Below are 22,817 nucleotides of genomic sequence, written 5' to 3'. Positions count from 1 at the left end.
TAAAAAAATATTCTCGATCCCGTACTCGACAAATATCGGGATCCCGAGTGTTCGGGATCGGGTCCGGAAGGTAGACAAAATCCCAATAAATTTTTTAAAAAATTTCATTGAACATCATGACATAGTGTGTAGTATGTACATAAGTATTATAAATTAAAGCATATTTCTAATAAATTATAAATGAACCGAAATATAACAATTTCAGAAACTTACACAGAAACAACGTTGCGGTAAAATACAACACAACGTTCTTGAAATATAAAATCTAAGCTAGAAGAAACATAAATATGAATCGAGGAACTAATTAAAACTCTCTCCAATTATGACAACGAGATGTTAGTGGCCCTGGTGTACATCTGCTGGCGAGAATGAGCTCACAACATGCATTCCAATCACACCACTAGATATAGTTCCCTAATTGCCTTCGCTGGCATCTGCAAGCAAATACAACATCAAAGCAATTATCACTATGTCTGCAAGATCATTTAATAAAAACACATCCATGACTACACACATCCAGTAAGTTTGCTTTGAGAAAAGAGAAATCACAATGAAATGTCTCATATGACTAACTTAGGATATAAACTAATGAAATCACATGCATCTAAAAGTTGATGAAAGAAACTGACAAAACCAGAATTCAATTAAATAACATATGAGCAAACAACATACACACTTTGAGTCTTTAGCATCAGGTTTTTAAAGTCAAGATGACTTCATAACATATCATGCCAATCTACATATAAAAATGTATCCAAGCAAAAAAAAAAAAAATTAGATTCTTACTATTAATCCATTATTCTTCTACCACGAGACCTTTGGAGCTTACACTCGAGAGATGAATTACTTTGTTGTGTGCATGAGGATACCTACAAACAACATATATCATATAAACATAATCTAAAAATATAAAATATCAATATATATATTGCACCAGCCTTTTTTTAAAAAAAAAATATACCGAACACCTACTTACCATTACACAAAACTATAAATATATACCAAGCATGAACTTACTTCGTTCCAACCTACTGAGCCACATTCTTCTCCATGAAAATCAATGACTAAATAAAATTGATAATAAAATCATGTGAGCATTTTCACAATTACAAATATGTGATCGATAACTGAACATAAACATCCATCCAATAGTTGTCACTTCAATGACAAAGACTTTAAAACCAATGACGTGCTGTTTACTACGAGTTATTATAAATAAATTTAAGTAGATAAAAATCTATCATTTTATTTGATCTTAGGTTATGAAGTAAAATATATAATAATAATAATAATAATAATAATAATAGAATGATAGAAAAGGAGTTTAAGTATTCATAAAAAGTACTAAAAAATTAAATATTTACTTACTTGTGACCACTTCTTCACAATCTTTATAAAAATTTAATTCTTCTTCTGTCGGCTCTTTGTATAAGTTAATTTCTTCATCTCTAAGCCAGCCATTAGTGCACACAAGTGCTTCCACCATTTTGGGATGCAATGATACCCTAAATGGATCCACGAATCTCCTCTCAAAGCTAAAAGCGTTCTCACTAGCAACAGTAGATGAAGGGATTGCAAAAATATCCTTGATAATTTTTGAAAATACTCGAAATCTTGTTGTATTCCCTTTCCACCACTCCAAAACATCAAAGCTTGAGCTCCATTTCACAAAAAGATCGACAAGTACTTGCCCACTTCATTAGTTATCTATTCTTGATTTTGAGATTTTCTTATTTGTGACATTTTCAGATGATAGTTCAATTTAACGGGATCATTCTTATAAATTTCCATCAACTCTCTGTCAATGCACCATCATCAATCTCGTTAAAAGTATCAAAAGGTGAAATGTCTTTATATGCATGATACAAATTCATTAGACAATTCTTTAAACCATCAACAAATGATTGTATTTTAGTAGCATCCAATTTTATATCCCCCAATTAAATATATTGCAATCATTTGAAGTTTATAATGAGGATCTATAATATGACCTAGGAAAATAAGCTTGTTCACCTTCTCAAGATCACCCAAATACTTCTTGAACTTACTTTCCATTCTCATAGCTATTTCTTGCAATGAAGGATCTATGATGTCAAGCGTTGTCTCGTTAATGACGGTCTCCATTGAAACTATTTCCTTCCAAATCAAAGTTGATGTAGTTTTCTTGCTAGCACTAAGTTGCAACGTAGTGTCATAAAACCTCTTGAGAAAATCGACAAAGACTTGTGCTTTTTCCCGATCCTTTTCGTTGGGAGGCCCCACTATCTTTTTCTTCTCCAAGCCATCAATCTCCTCAAAATATTCAGCAAATTGTGCATTATCTGTCATCCTTCCAAACACTTTCTTAAACTTGTATGCAACATAAAGCATTTTATAGGTGAAATTCCACCTTGTAGGCACATCCATTGGAACAATTGACATTTTATCCATCTTCAATAGGATAGCACACTCCCTAAATTGGTCCAACCTTGCCCCAGAAGAGTGAATATATTTCACACAGTTTCTAATAGACTCAACTAACATATTAAGAAACTTCATCCACTCTTGACAATTAAATTTATAATATGACAACAACAACTCAAATGCAATTACTTACCATCAAATAACAGAGTGCCCATTTTCTTTAGTCTTTTTTCCATGTACTCCATTGCTTTATCATTCGTGCTAGCATTATCAACTGTTATAGTAAAAACTTCGTCTATACCCCAATCACTCAAACATGTCTCTAAAACTTTGCGGATGTCATATCCTCTGTGAGAGGTGATCTTGATGAAATTTATTATTCGCTTATACAATTTCCAATCATCATCCAAGAAATGAGCAGTGATTACCATATAGTTGATATTTTGAATCGAGGTCCAAGTATCAGTCGTGATACTTACCCTTTGATCACGGATGACACTCTTTATCTTAGCCACTTCCACCGCATATAAATCCCACACAAGAGATGCAATTTTATTTCGGTTAGGTATCTTGAATCGGGGTTGAGCCTCCTTCATTATCTCTATAAACCCTGCCCCTTCCACTAACCTAAATGGCATCTCATCTTTAACAACAAATGCAACAACCTTATCATCAAGCTTGTTTTGGCTAAAGATGTGGGGTATCAAAGCATTATTCATGGACGATTGTGTTAAGATAGGTTGAGAAGAAGTCGAATTCATTACATTATGAGGATTTTTTTTGCATTTCTTCCATGCCCATCAATGCCAATATTCCCATGTGTTTGCTATGGGCAGGAACTTCAGTTTTGCAATAATTGCAGACAAAAACAATAGCAATGACCTCAATTTTGTCATTTTTTCTCACCATTTTCTTGGCATGTGACCACACATTCGCTACTTTTTTTCTTTAGCTCCGACATCCACTACTTCTTCTTGGATGATAGGTGTTTTGGATGGAGATAATGTTTCAAGTTGAGTGGTGGAAGGAAGGCTACTACTTCCACTAGATGCATCTGAAAGGATCGGTTAGTAGGTGATAAGTGTTTAGAAGGGGGGTTGAATAAACACTCACTGATTATGTATTCTTTTCGAATAATGGGTTCAGTTTAGTTACAAACTGACACTCGGCATCTCGTCCGTCGATAACAATCAGTTTAACTGGAAAACAGTTGCGGAAGTAAACTGACTGAAAGATAGAATAACTGAAATGAAAAACACAGGATTTGTTTTTGGATGTTCGGCTATGTCACCCCTTCTGTCACGAAGATATGATTATCACTAAAAGACTTTGATCAAATACACACGTTGTACTGACCCACTTCAGTTTGGACTTAACATTGCCAAACTGAAACTCTTAGTTCACAAAAGCTTTTGCTGTGCGACTGAATATAACACAACTTGAGTATAAATCTAACAAAGATTTCAAGGTGCTAACAAGCTCTTAAAGGTAGCCTGATTGCTACTGATAAATCTGATAAAAGTGAGCTTTGATATCTGAACGCGAGTTGTGATTTTAGCAGAGTAACAACAAGCTTAAATAGAATAGTAGTTCGCGTGTTATGTTCTCAGCTGCTCTTTTCACCTATTTATAGGCTTCCCTCTCAACGATAATATTAAATATCATTTGAATCTTTATATCCGTTGATAGCCACGTCGATATTCTCTGACAATCGTACATTGCAATCTCTTAAATGCGGCGTTCCACTACTAGTTGTAGTCTGTTGTACTACTTGTCGGTTGTCGTTCTCAACAGATGACGTGTACAGCTGAGGGATCAGCTGAAAGATTCTTTGCTAGAAAACTCATAACTTATTTGTTTCCACTGATCAGTTGGGAACATGATCAGTCAGTTAGATTTCTGCTACAACTAATGACATGTGTAATATTTAGCTGGTACACATTAATCTTCAGCTAGAGACAACTAACAGTTGTAATTATTTGAGTCAGTTAAGCTCGTTGCCTTTGATAAATTATTCAAATACGTTTCGAAGCTTAGTTTTTAAATCACTGAAATTTAGTTTTCAACAATTTTCCCCTTTTTGGTGATTGACAAAACTCATAATAAAATAAGCTGATCATTTGAAGTAAAAGAATTCTTTGAATCATTGTAGATAAAATAATTTCTAATATACAGATTCATACAAAAAAACAAATAATCTTCAACTAATAACTGACAAAAGAATGTTTCTTCAGCTGTATCCTCTCTTATTCTTTCATTAACCTAGCTGCTTCCCTTTTTTTGTCAAGCACATTGACCTTGAGAGATATAATCCTAACATCAGCTGCAATGTCTTTGACAGCAGTCAATACAGTAGTCTGCAAAAAATCGATTTTCTTTGAAACAGATAGTTCCATGGATTCAACTCTCTTGCTGATTGAGTCTTGAGTAACAGAAGACTTTCAGCTAGGCCTCTGTTCTTTTTGAGCTCGTCGATTGCAGAGGAGATGGAAGTCACATCCGTTTGAATGGATTTCAGTTTTCCTGAATTAAATTCACTGGAGGAGTTCAACTTCAGAGAATGAGAAAGATGAGTGCTTTGAATCTCCTTTATTTCTTGCATTATTTTGGACATGTTGAGTTGAATGTCCTGAATTTCTTCAAGGACCAAATCAATATCTGATGATGGATGAGGAGATACTTGTCCAGACGGCCTTGGTTCCTGTTCCTTGGTAGATCGATCAAATATCACCAAAGTTCGGTCAGAAACCTCTGTTACCTCATGTGTCATCTCTGGCACGTCTTCCACATTGACTTCTTGTTGAACTGGAGAAGAAGAAGATTGATTAGGAGCAGTAGATGTACTGCCCTGCAGATTCAGTTGCGGATCTGCGGTAGTTTCAGTTGGAGGGTCAGTGACTGATGGTTCTGACTATTGGTTTGGTGACCCGGACGCTAATTCATGTCTTAATCACTATTAATGTCTAATATGACAATTAAGAAAAGTGGGACTAAATTTTTTTCTTTTTAAATTATAAATGCGGAAACGTAATAGTAATCTATCTGATATACATGTCAAAATCAAAGTACAAATCATGTACTACATGTCTCTATCTCAACTAGGCAACGACTATACATCAGGTGCTGAATCATATTCTGCTTTTGGGCCCAGATCTCCACGCTAAATATAATCTCATCCTCTTCCTAATCCTGATCGTGTCCCACCTGTTGTCATGCACACATGCAAACAAGACAACAACCGGATAACTCCGGTGAGAATTACAATCCCAGTATAAATCATGTATACATTCATTTAATAAAAACAGTTATAACAGCATGAAACAGATATTCATAACATGTATTAAAATCAGAAACATGAAACAATACAAACTCTGAATCACATGAATCAATGCAACTCTGAATCACACTCTGTGACTCTTAGACTCTGACTCGACTCATCCTAATCTAGAGATCTCGATCTGAATAAAAACATACACCCACCTACACTCCTGCTCGGGGCGGTGGTACATTCTCATTCATGGACTTTGGCCATTTCCGTATCGAATCTCAGAGATAGGAGCTGCTCTACTTCCCAACATATCGATACGACCAAACATCCGGCGTGCGCCCTGGCATATAGGCCAATCATCTAGGCATATCAGCCCTGGCATATCCTTCCAACCTCTGTGGCAATGTGCAATGGCCCAGTGACGATTCCATCACTATCTGGTACCTCTGTCATGAGATCAATCGTCTACGACTAGGCGCATCCGCCTATAACTCAATATATAAATCAATAGACCAAAGATATCAATCTCCTTCAATTGCAAATATTAATGCAATAAGGTAAATATGTGATTTAGGGAAACTCAAGTCAAATCGAACTCGAGTTGTGAAATCCCGAATCAACATTGATTTATACCTTTCGTTTCGTTCTGTAGATCTGACTCTGTCGAAGTCTCGAACTCACTGTCTGTCAATTCAATATGGCAATAACAATATCGAAACAATGTATCAATGTATAACTCGATTCAAGACATGTTCTTATCAATACTCAAATCAAACATAATCTGATCCATATAAACGATATCATGATACAATCTCAATCAATACTGAATCTGATCAAAATCGATCTACTGATGTTTCGACGGCATAACAATACAGTCTTGATAACCCTGTCAGTCTCAACATCACAGATATAATACCACAACTCATAATCGATATCAATACGAATCATAATCTTCAATAATAACATGTCATAATATCAAATCCGCACAATCTCGATCATATCGCTTCAGAAAATCATAACAATTATATAAACAGTCCGTTCTTCGATCTGCCTTCAATTATATACTGATCAGTATATGCAGAACCCACATAATAATAAGCAATTCACAATTTCCCCAATATCATAATTTCAAATCATGTTTAAACGTAACAAAACTTACGTCCAGTTGAAGCTCTCGTCGATATAAACACAGTACTGAAGTCAGATTCAAAATTAGATAGACGGATTTCTGGTAATTCAATTTCTGGAATTAAAAACTTGAAACTTCTCCAGCGCTTCCTCGGTTTCCTTTCAATTCCATCTGAAGGATTGCATGTTTATATATTGCATGATACAAGGGCAAATGGCTCATTCTAAGTGCAACACGTCTCGCGCATATGCGCGACCACCGTCGGCGCATATGCGCGAGACCTTTGAGTCTCGGCGCTTGTGTCTCGGTAGCTCGCGCATATGCGCGTCCGTCTTCCGCGCATATGCGTGAGGTTCTCTGGAAATCACATTCAGCTTCGCACAACTCGCGCACATACGCGACCACTTCTCGCGCATATGCGCGAGGTCTTCTGCCACTGTCCTTGTCACACATATGCGCGAGGTGTTCTGCCCTCGCACATACTCCGTGTTTTATTCCGTCTTTTCGGTCTAATCTTTTCCGTCTATAATCACCTCAATTAACACCAAATCATTTCAGATTACGGTAATCAAATTCTCGGGCCTTACAATTATCCCCTCCTAAGATATGATTTCGTCCCCGAATGCAGGCAGTCAAGTCAGATATCAAATCAGATACCAAAGAGGTATATACAGAAGCAAAAAAAAAACTCACCTTAATGAAACAATTCTGGAATCGATGTCTTATTTCGGATTCTTTCTTTCAAGTAGCTTCTTCGATATTCTAACAACTTTATTGAACTTTCAACAGCAGAATAGTCTTCATTCTGAATTATCTTTCTTCTACTGATTCTAATTCCATTCTGAAATAATAATTCAAGAAGTATAATATCATAATACATCTCGAAGTAACTCTGATAGAATCAATCTCCAAACATTGGCTATACAATATCAGTATGTACCAATCAACAGCTCATAACAAATCAACACCATCATTTGCCATCAAATCTGTTTAGGCTAAATCAATTCAATATTCAATCTCCTATATCAAATACCATCGGTCGTCGTCAGACGTTGGCATATTCAGTCTATCTATTCAGAGCTGTCGTCATTCTTTTCTGAATCAGCTTCACTTCTGCAGTCATATCTCTGATCATATCAGGTCCAATCTCAGGAACCTCAGAGATATTATCTCAAGTACAAAAGAGAATCTGCCCTTCTCATCGTACAATGCCTCGAATGGAGCTATCTCGATACTCATTTGATAGCTGTTGTGGTACGAAAATCTCAAAGTGGCAAAAATTCTTGCCCACTAGTGCTAAATCAAGCACTACAGCTCAAACTATATCTTCCAGTATCTGGATAGTCCGCTCTGACTATCCATCAGTCTGTGGATAATATGTTGAAGAACCTGCTACACACTCTGCTAAAAGTGCAAAGTTAACCGAAATCATGGTCTGATATAATCAATTTTCGGCACTTTGTGTAATCTGATAACTTTTCTGACAGAAATCTAAATTAATCATATCTGTACGTCTACATGTACGAACTAAAAACTGCAGACTTGGTCAGTCTGACACTTCTAACTCAATCAATGCTCAATTTCGGGAGGCATGCGATAGCTTCATCACGATATCCTTGGAAATGTAATCCCATTTCCCTTCAGGAATCGATAAGCTATATAACCAATTTCCTGGTTTCATTCTTTCTGTCTTCATTTGTCGGTAATTCAGACATTTCAGTACAAATTGTGCCAAATCTAATCTCATCTGTTTCTATCAAAACTGTTTTTTTCAAATTATCATATATCTTTCAGCTATCAGGATGAATGCTGAATCGATTATTGTGCACTTCTGACAATATCTTGTCATGTCAAATCCGAAATATTTGACACACCCATCTGTTACTCACATACATGATATTCTAATCGATACCTTGCTCTGATTATCGATAATCAAGTTATGCCCATTCTGATCAACTTTCTGAACTGTTTCAATTCTCAAAATTAGCTCTGGTTCGGCTTGAACGGTATCGAGTCTCAACTATATACAATCTATATCAAATACTGCTCTAGAAAATAATCATTCTCAAGGAATTCAAAATAACAATCATATACAGCAGCCTGCTAAACTCATGCAACTACAAATTTCTGACATTGATGTCGTTCTCAGCTAACTAATCACGGCTTCACGGTGCTAGGATCACAGATATATCATCTTCAGATATAACAAGCCCTGAATACAATTTGTCTTAATAAAGATTCACAATTCAACAGTTTCTGTATACAACTTTCCAGTTCTCAGAATGTTCAATACAATACTCAGATATTTAACAAAATCACTCATATTCTTCGAATATACCAGAATATCATAGATCAACTAATCAGAGAATCATCAAAATATTCTGAACACAGAGTTTATCAACCCACAACCATAGTGGATATATCCCAAAGAGAAACACTCAATCGGATGTAACTATCGACTAGTAATTCTTCTACCTGATTTTTCAAATCCTTCAATTCAATCGGTATCATTCGGTACAGTGTTTTAAAATAAAACAGTACCTGGTATCAAGTCAAGGCTGAAATCCATCTCCCTGGCTGGAATCAAACCCGGAGTCTCATCTGGGGAAAACATCAGCCAATGATGGACTCAACTTCAGTAAGTCAACTGAATACATAAGGAGCCCCTCTACTTCTTTCTGTAATAATCGAGTCATAAATAATACGGATATCAAAGGAATTCTAAATCCAGAATCCTTACCGTACAATATTCCTTCTTCGACTATTTCAGGTCCGAATCTTACCATCTTCCGAAATCAGTCTATGGTAACTCTGTACTGGATCAGTATATCAATATCAATAAAGCAGTCATACTCAGACAACACAAGTACAATATAAGCTAACTCATTCTCATTCTCATCTCACTGTGGTATACGATGTTTCACAGAGTTTACTGATATCAAAACTCTCCCCAAACGGTAAAGAGATAAAATACTACAGCAGACATTGACTCAACAGATAAAGCATACATCAATGCAGTTCATTCAAAAATCATACATAGGATGTATGAGAATCTCTCAATACATACACGGAATAATCATAAAAGAACAGTTACCTGCCACTATATCATCAAGTGCATCCCGGGTCTGTTCCTTGGTCACTGCCACTATTCTGCCTTCCTTCTGGCCCTGGTTGTGTCTGAGTAGGGGGTGATCGGAAAGATCAAAAAACAGACGATGGTCTATCAATCTGAGTCACTGATCCAGATTATTCTGTTCCCTGGAATCTTCGGGAATTTCTCTGTGGACATACTCTCGCAAAATGTCCTGATCGTTTGCAGATACGGCAATTACCAGTTACTCCTTGGCATTGCTCAGTGGGATGTCTCCCTCCGCAAGTGCTACAATAGACCCCGGTGTAACTCGGACTAGAACCACTGGAACTAGACGAACCGCTTCCTAACTTCTTGAACTGTTTCTTTCGAGCTTTCAGATAATCTTTCTTTCCACCACTGCTACTACCAGTCTCAAGTCCGAGATGTGGTTGTTGTGGTCTCGATGTTGGAGGCACAAACAAAGCTCCTTTCTGTCTCATCAGAATGGCTTCGGCTCTCTTGGATCTACTCAGAGCATCAACAAAATTATAGGGTCGGCCTGTGTTTACTAATGTCAATATCTCAGGATTAAATCCCTTAACAAACTGATCAGTCACAGTTTCATCATTCTCAGCCACGTGAGGAGCAAAACGTAGCAAGGTAGAAAATTGAGCAACATATTCTTCAATGTTTAGCTGACCCTGTTTCAAATTTTCAAATTCTGCCCTCTTATCTTCTCGGTACGAAACTGGGAAAAACATTCGATAAAATTCCACTTTGAAGATTTCCCACATAATCATCATATCACGCTGTTCTAAGGCTTCTTTGGTTGCAATCCACCAGCTCTTTGCGACATCCTGTAATTGCTGCCCAATCAGTTTAACTCTACATTCATCTGAGTACTCAAGTGAATCAAACAATATCTCTATATCATCTGTCCAGCTCTCACAATCAACAATCGTCTCAGTACCCCTCAGCATCGGCGGTGTCAATGACTGAAAACTCTTCAACTGTATTTTCATCGGAGTTTCTGACACATCCATCTGATCAATCAAGATACTATTCCTATTCTGGGATTCTTCGAGGAGATAGATCTGATTATCAAATGGGTTAGTAACCACATACAACAAACTTGTTTCAGTCCTCCTCTGATCATCTTACTGCTGATCAAGAATCGGTTCTGATTCACTTTAAATAATACATATTACCAAATCAAATCAGATAAATCCAGTAACATGTATTACAAAGCAGTAAATCATGCTAGCAATCAAAACAAGGAAAGAAAATTCATTCTACCACGCTCATTAGCTTCTATCTCAGTCTAAGGAACCTACAGTTCTGGAACCTACTGCTCTGATACCACCTGCTATGGGGACTCGGACACTAATTCATGCCTTAATCATTATTAATGTCAAATATAACAATTAAGAAAATTGAGACTAAATTTTTTTCTTATTAAATTATAAATGCGGAAACGTAACAATAATCTATCTGATATACATGTCAAAATCAAAGTACAAATCATGTACTACATATCTCTATCTCAACTAGGTTCAACGACTATACATCTAGTGCTGAATCATATTCTGCTTCTGAGCCCGGATCTCCACGCTAACTATAATCTCTCACCCTCTTCCTGATCATGTCCCACCTGTTGTCATGCACACATACAAACAAGACAACAGCCAGATAACTCCAGTGAGAATTACATTCACAGTATAAATCATGTATACATGCATTTCATATAAACTGTTATAAAAACATGAAATAGATATTCACAACATGTATCAAAATCAGAAACATGAAACAATACAAACTTTGAATCACATGAATCAATGCAACTTTGAATCACACTCTGTGACTCTTAGACTCTGACTCGACTCATCCTAATCTAGGGATCCCAATCTGAATAAGAACATACACCCACCTACACTCCCGATCGGGGTGGTGGTACATTCTCATTCACGGACTTTGGCCATTTCCGTATCGAATCTCAGAGATAGGAGCTGCTCTACTCCCTAACATATCGATACGACCAAACATCCGACATCTTGGCGAATCAGCCACAGACTAGGCACATCCGCCCTGGCATATCGGCCAATCATCTAGGCATATCAGCCCTGGCATATCCTTCCAAACGTCCGGCGTCTTCTACCACTGACTGAATGATTTCATCAATATTTGTGAATGTCAAGTCAGCTTCTGAATATATTTTTTGATCAGTAGCAGAAGACGGTGGCACTTCCTGAACTGGCTCTTTAGTTGTAGCAACAACTTGTACAGGGGATGGCTCTCTGTGCTGAGAAGGCGAATCATCTTCTTCATCTTCTGAAGTGCCTTAATGATTGATTAATTCTTGATCCATCTCCCAAAACTTTATCTATGATTACAGAGCCAAAAGATCATTGTCCAGCTGTGTGAGCACAGCTTGATCATTGTAGGTAGTTGGACTTGTGGGAATATAGTTGGCTTTGAGCTTTTCAATTAGTTGGCCCAACTTCTTGGCTCTGATTTGATTAAAGAAATAGTTCTTTCGCCCCAAAGCCTGAACTATTGTAGCAGCCTTGACCATTCTAAGAACAGTTGCCTCCAGCTTGATAAATGTATTCGGCTTTGACTTTTTTTTCAGCTGTTTGGCAAATGTGTGCGTTCTGAATCTCGTCCAAGCTTCAAAAACTTTCAGTTTTGATTCAGCAAAAGCATTGGCTTGTTCCCATATAAGGTCAATATGAGTGTGAATAGCATTGGATGGCCTTGGCTCTTCAATCAACTTTCCTTTTCCATTCTCATCAGTAAGAATATGTGGAATGTTCAGTCCAGAGTGAGTAGTGTCCACTCGTTCCTGAATTAAAATTCCCTTGAGTCAAGCAGGAGCAAGAGTTAAAGGTTGTTTGATTGGGATCAAGGGAGCTGAAGCTTTTGCTGATTCATTCTTCTTATCAGCTGGAATAACTTTTAAAGGAATAGCCTGAATATGCTGTTGAGCATCTAATGGCTTCAATCTCCTAGCTGGGATAGATGCCAACGTAGCCACTAGCTTTGTCTTCTGAGTCCTTTGCTTCTTAGTAATCAGTTGAAAGGGTGTTTCCTCAGAATCTGATCCACTGACGATCAGTTTTCTCTTGGTAGTCTTCAGTTGTGCCAGAGTCTTGGCCTTTTTAACTGACTTGGGAGCAGTTTGCTGAGTCCCAATCTCCTTCTTGATCTTCAACAAACTGATCAGGAGAGATGTCAAGCTTAATCTTTGGTGGCTGAATATTTTTGGCATTGAAAACTTCGAACTTTGATGATCTCTCTGAATCATCAGCCAACAACCCTTTGACTTTCAGCAATTAGCACAGCTGAACAGCAAATCCTTTGGATTGCTTGGAGGATTGAAACATGTTCTTCAGAATGTTGAAGATAAGGTGCTTCTAGTTAAGTCTTCGTCCAGCCATGATGACAGTGATGGCTTGAAATTTCTCTAAAGTAAGAGCAGCAAAAGATCCTGCCTTCGCCAAAATCCCCTTGGCTACTATATCAGCCAGCAACTGAACTTCATGCTTCAGTTCTTTCTTTGGATCGAAAACCTTGATTTTCCGTCCATCAACAGAGAGGAGGGTTTTCATCTCTTCAACGTCAGATGCTTTGACCTCAGCAAGATGTGCCAGTCCATCAGAAGGCAATAAGAATAACTCTCCAAAAGAATCTTCAGAGATGGTCAACAACTGACCATTGACAGTAGAAACTATGCTTCCATCATAATTGATCTTTCAATTGGAGTAGAAGTCTTGAAGTTCCTTTTGGTAAATCTCTTGTGAAGATTTCCCCATAAATGTCCTTAACCCAGCTGATTCGAGCTTCAGAAATACGTTTTTGACATCGACTTCTCCAACTGATAGAACTGATTCAAAGTTGATAGCCATAGCATTCAACATGTGCGGGAATTCGATTGGCCATTTGAACTGAATGATTTCCTGCGAAAAAGAAAGCTTGAATTTTCTTTTGCTCTGAGAATTTTATGTAAGAGTAAGAAAGAAGAACTGAAATGGAGCGGGTAAAGCACTAATGTACGTGACTGTTCGAATTATTTGGACACGTGTCAGTCCAGGGAATTCTGAATAAAAGAAGTGTGCATGTGTTGAAATCGTGTTAAAAATACATGGATTAAAAAGGGTCTACGTTTCAACTTATCATTTGCTGAAAGATAGCATTTAATGCTTGATAATCAGTCACGTCACTAAATTTGGAATAAAAATGGTTAATTTGTTAACTTATGTGAGAAGATTAGTAAATAATCAGCTGAACGATCAGTTGTGAAACTGTGTCTTTTCAGTTGAGAATTTAACAATTGTTGTCTTCTCAGTTAAAATTTTAAACCAATATTCCCCCTTAATAAATGCATATAAAGATTACGAAGTTTAAGAAAGACGAATTAAATAAAATTTTATGTTTAGAAAGTTAATCGTCTGCTGTAATGACTTTGTCCTTTCATCTTCCCCGTCCCTGTGCTATAAATAAGGGTAGCTCAATTAGTCTTAAACATATCAGCAAGTAATATTCAGCAGATAAAATGGCAGGTGCAGATAGCTCAAAGACTCCAAACATGGCAGAAGACTTCATGCGCTCAGCTGTGGAACAACGAAAGGCTGAGATGGAAGATGAAGTCTTCCGTAAGGTCCTTCAATTCTGGGAGGAGCTACAAGGACTCCAGTTTCTCCAGGAGTGTGGGATGGCTACCACTGCCATACTGGTGGAACAGCTGGAAAAATATCGGGAACTCTTGCATTGTGATAACACGGTGGACATTTTCGACGACGACAATGTCTACCAGCTAATGCTCTAATAGGAAAGGAGGATCCTGGAGCGTATAGCTGACTCTGATAGCTTCCTGAAGACTTCCACTGGTGATTTAAATCGTTGGATGACCAAGTGGAAGTCTTTTGTTCAGGAAGAGTTGTACGATATAATTCGCACCAATTTCTTCAAGTGAATAAAATGATTATTTCAGTTTATCTTTGTCTTTATTTTCCCGCATTATTTAATTTCATTAGTTGACAAGTAAATCACGAACTGAAAAATAACTGATAAAAAATTAACTGACAAATGATTGACTGACATCAGTTGAAATTTAAATGGATAAAACGAACTGAACATAATAACTGCCAAAAAGTTAACTGACATCAGTTGAAATTCACATGGATGAAAAACTAACTGAATGAACAGTAGATGACAATAGAACTGACAGATGATACAAATTGATTAACAACTGATATCAACAGTAAAACTGATTAGGATATATCAATTAATCCAAGTATATTGCGAAAGTGAGAAAACTTAGTCTCGGGCAATGGTTTGGTGAAGATATCAGCTGCTTGCTATTCAGTTGAGACGTATTCCAGTTGTATGTCCTTCTTCAAGTCCTGATCTCTGATGAAGTGATTCCTGAAATCTATGTGCTTGGTCCTGGAGTGAAGAACTGGATTGTAGGTAATAGCAATCGTGCTTGTATTGTCATAGAATATGGGCGATTCTTTAGCATCAACTCCATAATCTCTCCATTGTTGCTGAACCCAGAGCAGTTGTGCACAGCAGCTTCCAGCAGTAAGATATTCTGTTTCAGTTGTGGAAGTTGCTATGGATGTTTGCTTCTTGCTGAACCAAGAGATCAGTCTGTCTCCTAGAAACTGACATGATCCACTTGTACTTTTATGATCAAGCTTACATCCTGCATAATCTGCATCTGAATATCCAACTAAATTGAAATATGAGTCTTTAGAATACCATAACCCAACATTTTGTGTGCCCTTAAGATATTTTAAAATACGCTTGGCAGCTGAAAAATGTGATTGCATAAGATTTACCTGAAATCTAGCACATATACAGACATCAAATACAATATCAGGACGACTAGCAGTTAGGTATAATAATGAACCTATTAGACCTCTGTAAAGTGTCGTCTCAACTGATATTCCCCCTTGATCAGTGTCCCGTTTTACTGATGAGCTCATGGGAGTACTTGCAGCTGAACACGATTCCATGCCAAATTTCTTCAGCAACTTCTTCGTGTATTTAGTTTGACTAATAAAAGTGTCTGTCTCCAGTTGCTTCACTTGTAGTCCAAGAAAGAATGTCAGTTCACCCATCATGCTCATTCCAAATTTTTCCTGCATCAACTTAGCAAATTTCTCGCATAATTTGGGGTTAGTTGACCCAAATATGATGTCATCAACATAAATTTGAACGAGTAAAATATGATCATTCTTTGAAAATTTGAACAATTTCTTATCAACTGATCCAACTGAAAAATCGTGATCAGTTAGAAATTTTGAAAGAGTTTCATACTAAGCTCTTGGAGCTTGTTTAAGACCATATAAGGCTTTGTTTAAATGGTATGTATGATCAGGAAAATGATGATTGACAATACCTGGAGGTTGTTCAACGTAGACTTCCTCTTTCAACTGGCCATTTAGGAATGCACTCTTTACATCCATCCGAAAGACTTTGAAATTTTTGAATGATGCGTAGGCAAGGAATATTCTGATAGCTTCCAGTCTTGCAACTGATACATATGTTTCATCATAATCAATTCATTCTTCTTGCCTATATCCTTGTGCTACTAGTCTCGCCTTGTTGCGCACAACTGAATCATCTTCGTTCAGTTTATTTCTGTACACCCATTTTGTACGTATAACAGTTTTTGAAATTGGTCTTGGAACTAGGTACCTGACATTGTTATGGGTAAACTGATTCAGCTCTTGTTGCATTGCATTTGTCCAGTTTGGATCCTTAAGAGCTTCATCAGTTTTCTTCGATTCCAATTGCGATACAAAAGCTGAATGAATAAATAAATTGAGCATTTGATTTCTTGTTCTTACCGGGTCAGATGGATTACCTATCACCAATTCTGAAGGATGTGATTTCTTCCATCTGAGTTCAACGTTAGTTGCTTCTATATCAGCAATTTCTTCAGTAGGTGACTGAATGTTTTCAGTTTCAGTTGGAGCTATTTCAGTTGGTAACTGAACATCATTCTTTGCTCTTCCAACTGATTTTCAGGAACTACTTCTTGTTCAACTGATTGATCCACAATATTAGGTTCAGGTGTTTGAAGGATGTTTCGATTGATATGATTTTCTTCTTCATGATCATCCTCTTAGTTGATATCTGTAAATCGATCAACTAGCTCAACTGGATCAGTTGGCTTATCAGTTAGAACAGTTTCATCAAAAACAACATGTATAGGCTCTTTAGTATTTAGTGTGCTCTTGTTAAAGACTCTATGAGCTTTGCAAACTGACAAATATCCCAAAAATATTCCCTCTGAAAATTTAGTATCAAAGGCTTTTAAATGATTTTTGCTATTGTCGAGAATAAAACATCTGCAGCCGAACTTTTGAAGTAAGAAACCACACTTTTTCGTCCATGCCAGATCTCATAAGGTGTTTTCAAATGATTTTTATTAATCATCGATCTGTTCTGAGTACAACACGCAATGTTTACTGCTTCTGCCCAAAACCTTTGAGAAATACCAGAATCAGCAAGCATTGTTCTAGCAGCTTCTTTAAGGGTCCGATTTCTCCTCTCAGCTACAACATTTTGCTGAGAAGTTCTAGCTGCTGAGAGCTCATGCTTAATTCCAGCCTTTTCTAAAAAATTTGAAAGAATTTGATTGATGAATTCAGTTCCTCGATCGGATCTGATTCTATCAATTCCAATTGATTTCTCATTTAATATTCTTTTGAAAAGCTTGATCAGTTGAGCAACAATTTGGCCTTTGGATTTGAGAAATATAACCCAAGTAAATCTTGAAAAATCATCTACAACCACCAAGGTGTATTTCATTCTCCATAAGCTCATGACTGGTATTGGACCAAATAGATCCATATGTAACAGCTCTAAGCATTGAGAAGCAAAGAAGATTTAACTTGTTTACCAAACTGACATGCTGAGCAAATTTTATCTGTGGTAAAATCCATTTTGGGCAAACCAGTGACAAGATCGTGAGTACTCAGATAAGCAATAGATTTAAAGTTCAGGTGGTTTAATCTCTTATGCCACAACCAGTTTTTAGAAGATTTTGAAGCAATAAAACACACTGGTGCATAAAGTTGATCATTCCAACTGACTTTGTAAGTGTTTCCACACCGTTTGCCAGTTAGTATGACCTTATCAGTTGCATCCTTGACTGAACAAGAATGTTTGTCAAACTGAACTGATTAATGCTAATCAGATTATACCTAAGATTCTCAACTAATAAAACATCATTAATGATAAAGTTACCATGAATAAGCTTACCCTTGCCCACAGTTTTACCTTTGGAATTATCTCCGAAACTGATGTTTGGTCCAGTGTACTTGATCAGTTGAGATAGCAAATTTGCATCTCCTGTCATATATCGTGAGCATCCACTATCCAAGTACCAGATTGATTCCTTGCTTGTAACTGTTACCTGCAACCACACACAAGATATAATATTGATACCTTTTCTATTTGGGTCCAAAATTGATTAGTCTTTTAGGAATCCAGACATGGATTAGTCTAACTAACTGTCCAGTTGTTGTATTCCAGATGGTCTTTCTCGATTTGTGTGTGCTTGGTGTGTAGTGTGCAGATGAGACAACATGTGATTTGTCTTTGTTCAACTGATTTTTCGACCGATATCTTTTCTGAACCGGCTTGTTGTTATAGTAATTGTTGTAGCCATTTGAATAATTCCTGCTGAATATTTTTGACAACTGACTACGCGAGTCAGTTAAAAATTTTGGGTTATAATCAATACCATATCTTTTAGCCTTGTTCATACTTTCAGTAGGCTGTTCAACCAGTTTACTTGGCTCTGTTTGTTCTTGTACCATAGCTGATTTGACAAAGTGAATGTATTTCTCTTTATCCATATTCAGCTTTGGTCGAGTATCATTGGAAAAAATTTCATCTTGATTACTGAACCCTACACCAGTTTTATCAGTAACTGATTTCTGTGAGTTCTGTATATCAATTAATGCAACAGATGATTTGTTCCAAGCCTGAATAAGCTCAGTTTGCTTTGAATTTTCAAGCATCAACTTCTGAATCATTGATTGATTCCCGCCTTTTTCAGCATTGAGCTCAACAATTTCCTCTTTTAAACTCAACATATCAACTAATACATCAGTTTTAGTTTTATTGTCTATGAGATCATTTTGCTTTGCTCTAGCCTTTTCAAATGATAAGGCACTAACCATGTCATGAAGAGATGAAATGAGTTCTTCACTATTGAAATCAGTTGAGCTAAAGTCAAATACCTGTTGACTGATTGGCTCTACTTCTGTATCACCAGCCATTAGACATTTCACTTCTTCTTCACTATCACTGGAACTGCATGAGGTTTCTGGCTCTGACTCTTCGCTGTCAGTTTCTGCCCATTTTGATTTACCCTCTTCAGCTAAGAGTACCTCATGCTTCTTCCTGAAAGATTTCTTATCATCCTTGGGTATTCTCTTGTGCTCATATGACTTCTTCTTTCTTTCAGTCGAGCCTTGACTGTCCTTCTTGGGTTTTGTACAATAAGCAATAAAGTGACCGGGTTTGCCACAGTTGTAGCAAACATTTGATTCCTCTTTAGAATTGTTTCTCTGATAATTCTTCTGGAAGTTCCCTTGGTTTTTCTTCATAAATCTTCTGAATTTTTTGATGAACAATGACATGGCATCATTACTTAGTTGATCAGCAACCTTCTCGACTGAACCCATTGGTTCTGTTCTTACAGCAGCTAAGGCAGTAGTGGTTGCTGGAGTAGAGGGTTCTCCTTCTCGAGTTTGCAGCTCAAACTCATATGCCTTCAGATCAGCAAATAGGTCATGACGCTCAACCTTGTTTAGATCCTTGGACTCCCTCATTGCCATGGTCTTAACGTTCCACTCTTTGGGAAGACCTCTGATCACTTTTAATACAACTTCTTTGTTGGTATACACTTTTCCAAGTGCATTTAGTTCATTGATGATACAGCGGGTTCTTTAATCATATTCATGCATCGTTTCTCCAACTCTCATTTTAATATTTTCAAACTTCTGAACAGCAACAAAAAGTTTATTCTCTTTGGTTTGTTCATTACCTTCACAAAGCTGGATCAACTTTTCCCAAATCTCTTTAGCTGTCTTACACATCTTGATTTTACTTAACGTTACTCTGTCCAATGTTTTGTACAGTATGTCCTTTGCTACATTGTCCAGATTTGCTTTTCTTTTGTCCTCGGTAGTCCACTCATCTCTGGGCTTTTCAGTTCTTTGAGGTGCCCCATCTGTGATTGCAACTGCTGTGTTGGCTTTTAGAATATTCATTGTTCCGTCAGTGTTGACGTACCACATATCATCGTCTTGTGCAACTAAGTGAGCCTGCATCCTGATTTTCCAATCGTCTAAGTCCTCTCTGGAAAACATTGTGATCTTGTTGAAGGAAGACATGATCAATAGTTTGAGTAGAAATATTCTTAGACAAGATACAACCGCTCTGATACCACTTGAACGGATCAGTTAGTAGGTGATAAGTGTTTAGAAGGGGGGTTTGAATAAACTCTCACTGATTATGTATTCTTTTCGAATAATGTGTTCAGTTTAGTTACAAACTGACACTCGGTATCTCGTCAGTCGATAACAATCAGTTTAACTAGAAAACAGTTGCGGAAGTAAACTGACTGAAAGATAGAATAACTGAAATGAAAAACACACGATTTGTTTTTGGATGTTCGGAGAATAGAATAACTCCTACGTCACCCCTTCTATCACGAAGATATGATTATCACTAAAAGACTTTGATCAAATACACATGTTGTACTGACCCACTTCAGTTTGGATTTAACACTGTAAAACTGAAATTCTTAGTTCACAAAAGCTTTTACAGTGTGACTGAATATAACACAACTTGAGTATAAATCTAACAAAGATTTCAAGGTGCTAACAAGATCTTAAAGGTAGCCTTGATTGCTACTGATAAGTCTAATAAGAGTGAGCTTTGATATATGAATGCAAGTTGTGATTTTAGCAGAGTAACAGCAAGCTTGAATAGAATAGTAGTTCGCGTGTTATGTTCTCAGCTGCTCTCTTCACCTATTTATAGGCTTCCCTCTCAACGGTAATATTAAATATCATTTAAATCTTTATATCCGTTCATAGCCACGTCGATATTCTCTGATAATCGTACACTGCAATCTCTGAAATGCGGCGTTCCACTACTAGTTGCAGTCTGTTGTACTATTTGTCGGTTGTCGTTCTCAACTGATGACGTGTACAGCTGAGGGATCAGCTGAAAGATACTTTGCTGGAAAACTCATAACTGATTTGTTTCAACCGATCAGTTCCCAACTGATCAGCAGTTAGATTTCTGCTTCAACTGATGACGTGTATAATATTTAGCTGGTACGCATTAATCTTCAGCTAGATACATCTAACAGTTGTAATTATTTGAGTCAGTTAAGCTCGTTGCCTTTGATCAGTTATTCAAACACGTTTCGAAGCTTAATTTGTCAAATAACTGAAATTTAGTTTCCAACAGCATCCATGTTAACCTAATTAATAATAATAATAAAAAAGATCAGTTGTCTATAAATGTATTCATAAGTTCTAGTGCATTAAGAAACAAATATTTGAACAAAGTAAACCAAACAATCCAATCATCAGGTCAACAACATGTATACGTAATAGAAGAAAATAATTGAAATAAACCCAAATTGAAAAAAATCCTCGAGAAAACCGGAAATGTGGTTTTTACTTATCTTAAAATCAATTGAGGCCAAATTTTCCAGCATTCAAGTAACTTCGACATGCACCAAGGATAAGATTGGTGCTAAATGAAGCAGATTCTTAAAAGATAAATACAACTCCAAGAACTTAATCCACTTTATAGTTTATACACAAAATAATTGGGAATGCAAAGCAAGAACTATTAACATGTAACTTTCAGGACACAAGCCATGTGCAGGACTCAAGTGTTCGGTATTATTTTTCATTATTACGAGTTTTCCATAAAGAGAATGGACAAAAGAGGTTATTACATCAAAATCAAGACTAGCTGCAATGAATAACCATTTAACAAAGGCTATCTTGTCGCATGCGAGTATTCATTCGAGATTTCCTGTTTCCGAGTATTCATGTGAGTATTCATTCAAGATTTCCAATATCAAGAACCCAATTGAAAATCCTACAGATTACGAAAAATCTTCTAGGTAATTCATTCGAGATTTCCTGTTTACACAGAAACAAGAAGAACTCCCCACAATCCACCCAACACAGTTACTTTTTGTTTTTCTATTTTTGCTGCAAGCTTATGTAGTAAAAAAAATGAAAGATATTTAGAGAATCTGAGAACTTCGAATACATGCTAATACTTACAAAAAATCAAAGAAAAACTAACAAAAAAACAAGCAATAATTCACGAGGAAAACAACCAAGGCTCACGCAAAAAACAGGGCTCGTGTAATCGGCTCGGGGCTGCTCAAATGGAGCAAGGTTCTCTCGATTCAGGCCGCTACAGGAGACGTCTGGACCTCAGCTGTAACCCACAGCGGTCGAGCACCGATTCATGAAGACGCGGCAGTCGGATTCGGGAGAAGGAAGAGGGGCGGTGGGTTGCGTTTAGGGCTTTTAGAAAGAATGGTGCGTATGTATATGTATTTGTGTGAAAGCCTGAAACGAAACGAAAAGTGTCGATTTCAATTCCTTGAACTGAAAGTGGGGATTTCCTATTTTTTTTAAAATCTAATAAAAAAAATTATTAATATATTCGGGTCAGGTCGAGTCGGGAATCTCGTCGGGTATATCCTATATTCCCGATCCCTTTCCTGATTCTGAGCGGGTCGGGAAAAATCTCGACCAATCGGGTCGGGACCGGTCGGAAGTCGGGAAGGGTCGGGAATTTTCTGATTTTTGCCAGCTCTAGATAAAACATGGATTTGGGAACATAGATCTGAAGTTGCTATTGAGTAAATTTGA

General features: G+C 37.0%; 1 long non-coding RNA gene across 2 annotated transcripts; it reads right to left on the bottom strand.

Annotated features, from left to right (window-relative positions):
* Positions 1-208: 208 nt before the first annotated feature.
* Positions 209-22,508, bottom strand: LOC140803908 (uncharacterized). Of its 2 annotated transcripts, none has more exons than XR_012111979.1 (3): positions 22,274-22,508; positions 3,310-3,457; positions 209-314 (listed from the first exon to the last, which is right to left on the bottom strand). It is a non-coding gene; the product is annotated as an uncharacterized lncRNA (long non-coding RNA). The 2 variants fall into 2 exon arrangements; XR_012111978.1 differs by lacking the exon at positions 209-314 and adding an exon at positions 403-869.
* Positions 22,509-22,817: the final 309 nt, after the last annotated feature.

Source organism: Primulina eburnea, chromosome 10 (assembly GCF_022965805.1).
Source record: "Primulina eburnea isolate SZY01 chromosome 10, ASM2296580v1, whole genome shotgun sequence".
NCBI classification, from domain to species: Eukaryota; Viridiplantae; Streptophyta; class Magnoliopsida; order Lamiales; family Gesneriaceae; genus Primulina; species Primulina eburnea.
Note: the sequence above shows the minus strand (reverse complement) of the source record. Positions and strands in the feature narration are given on the sequence as shown.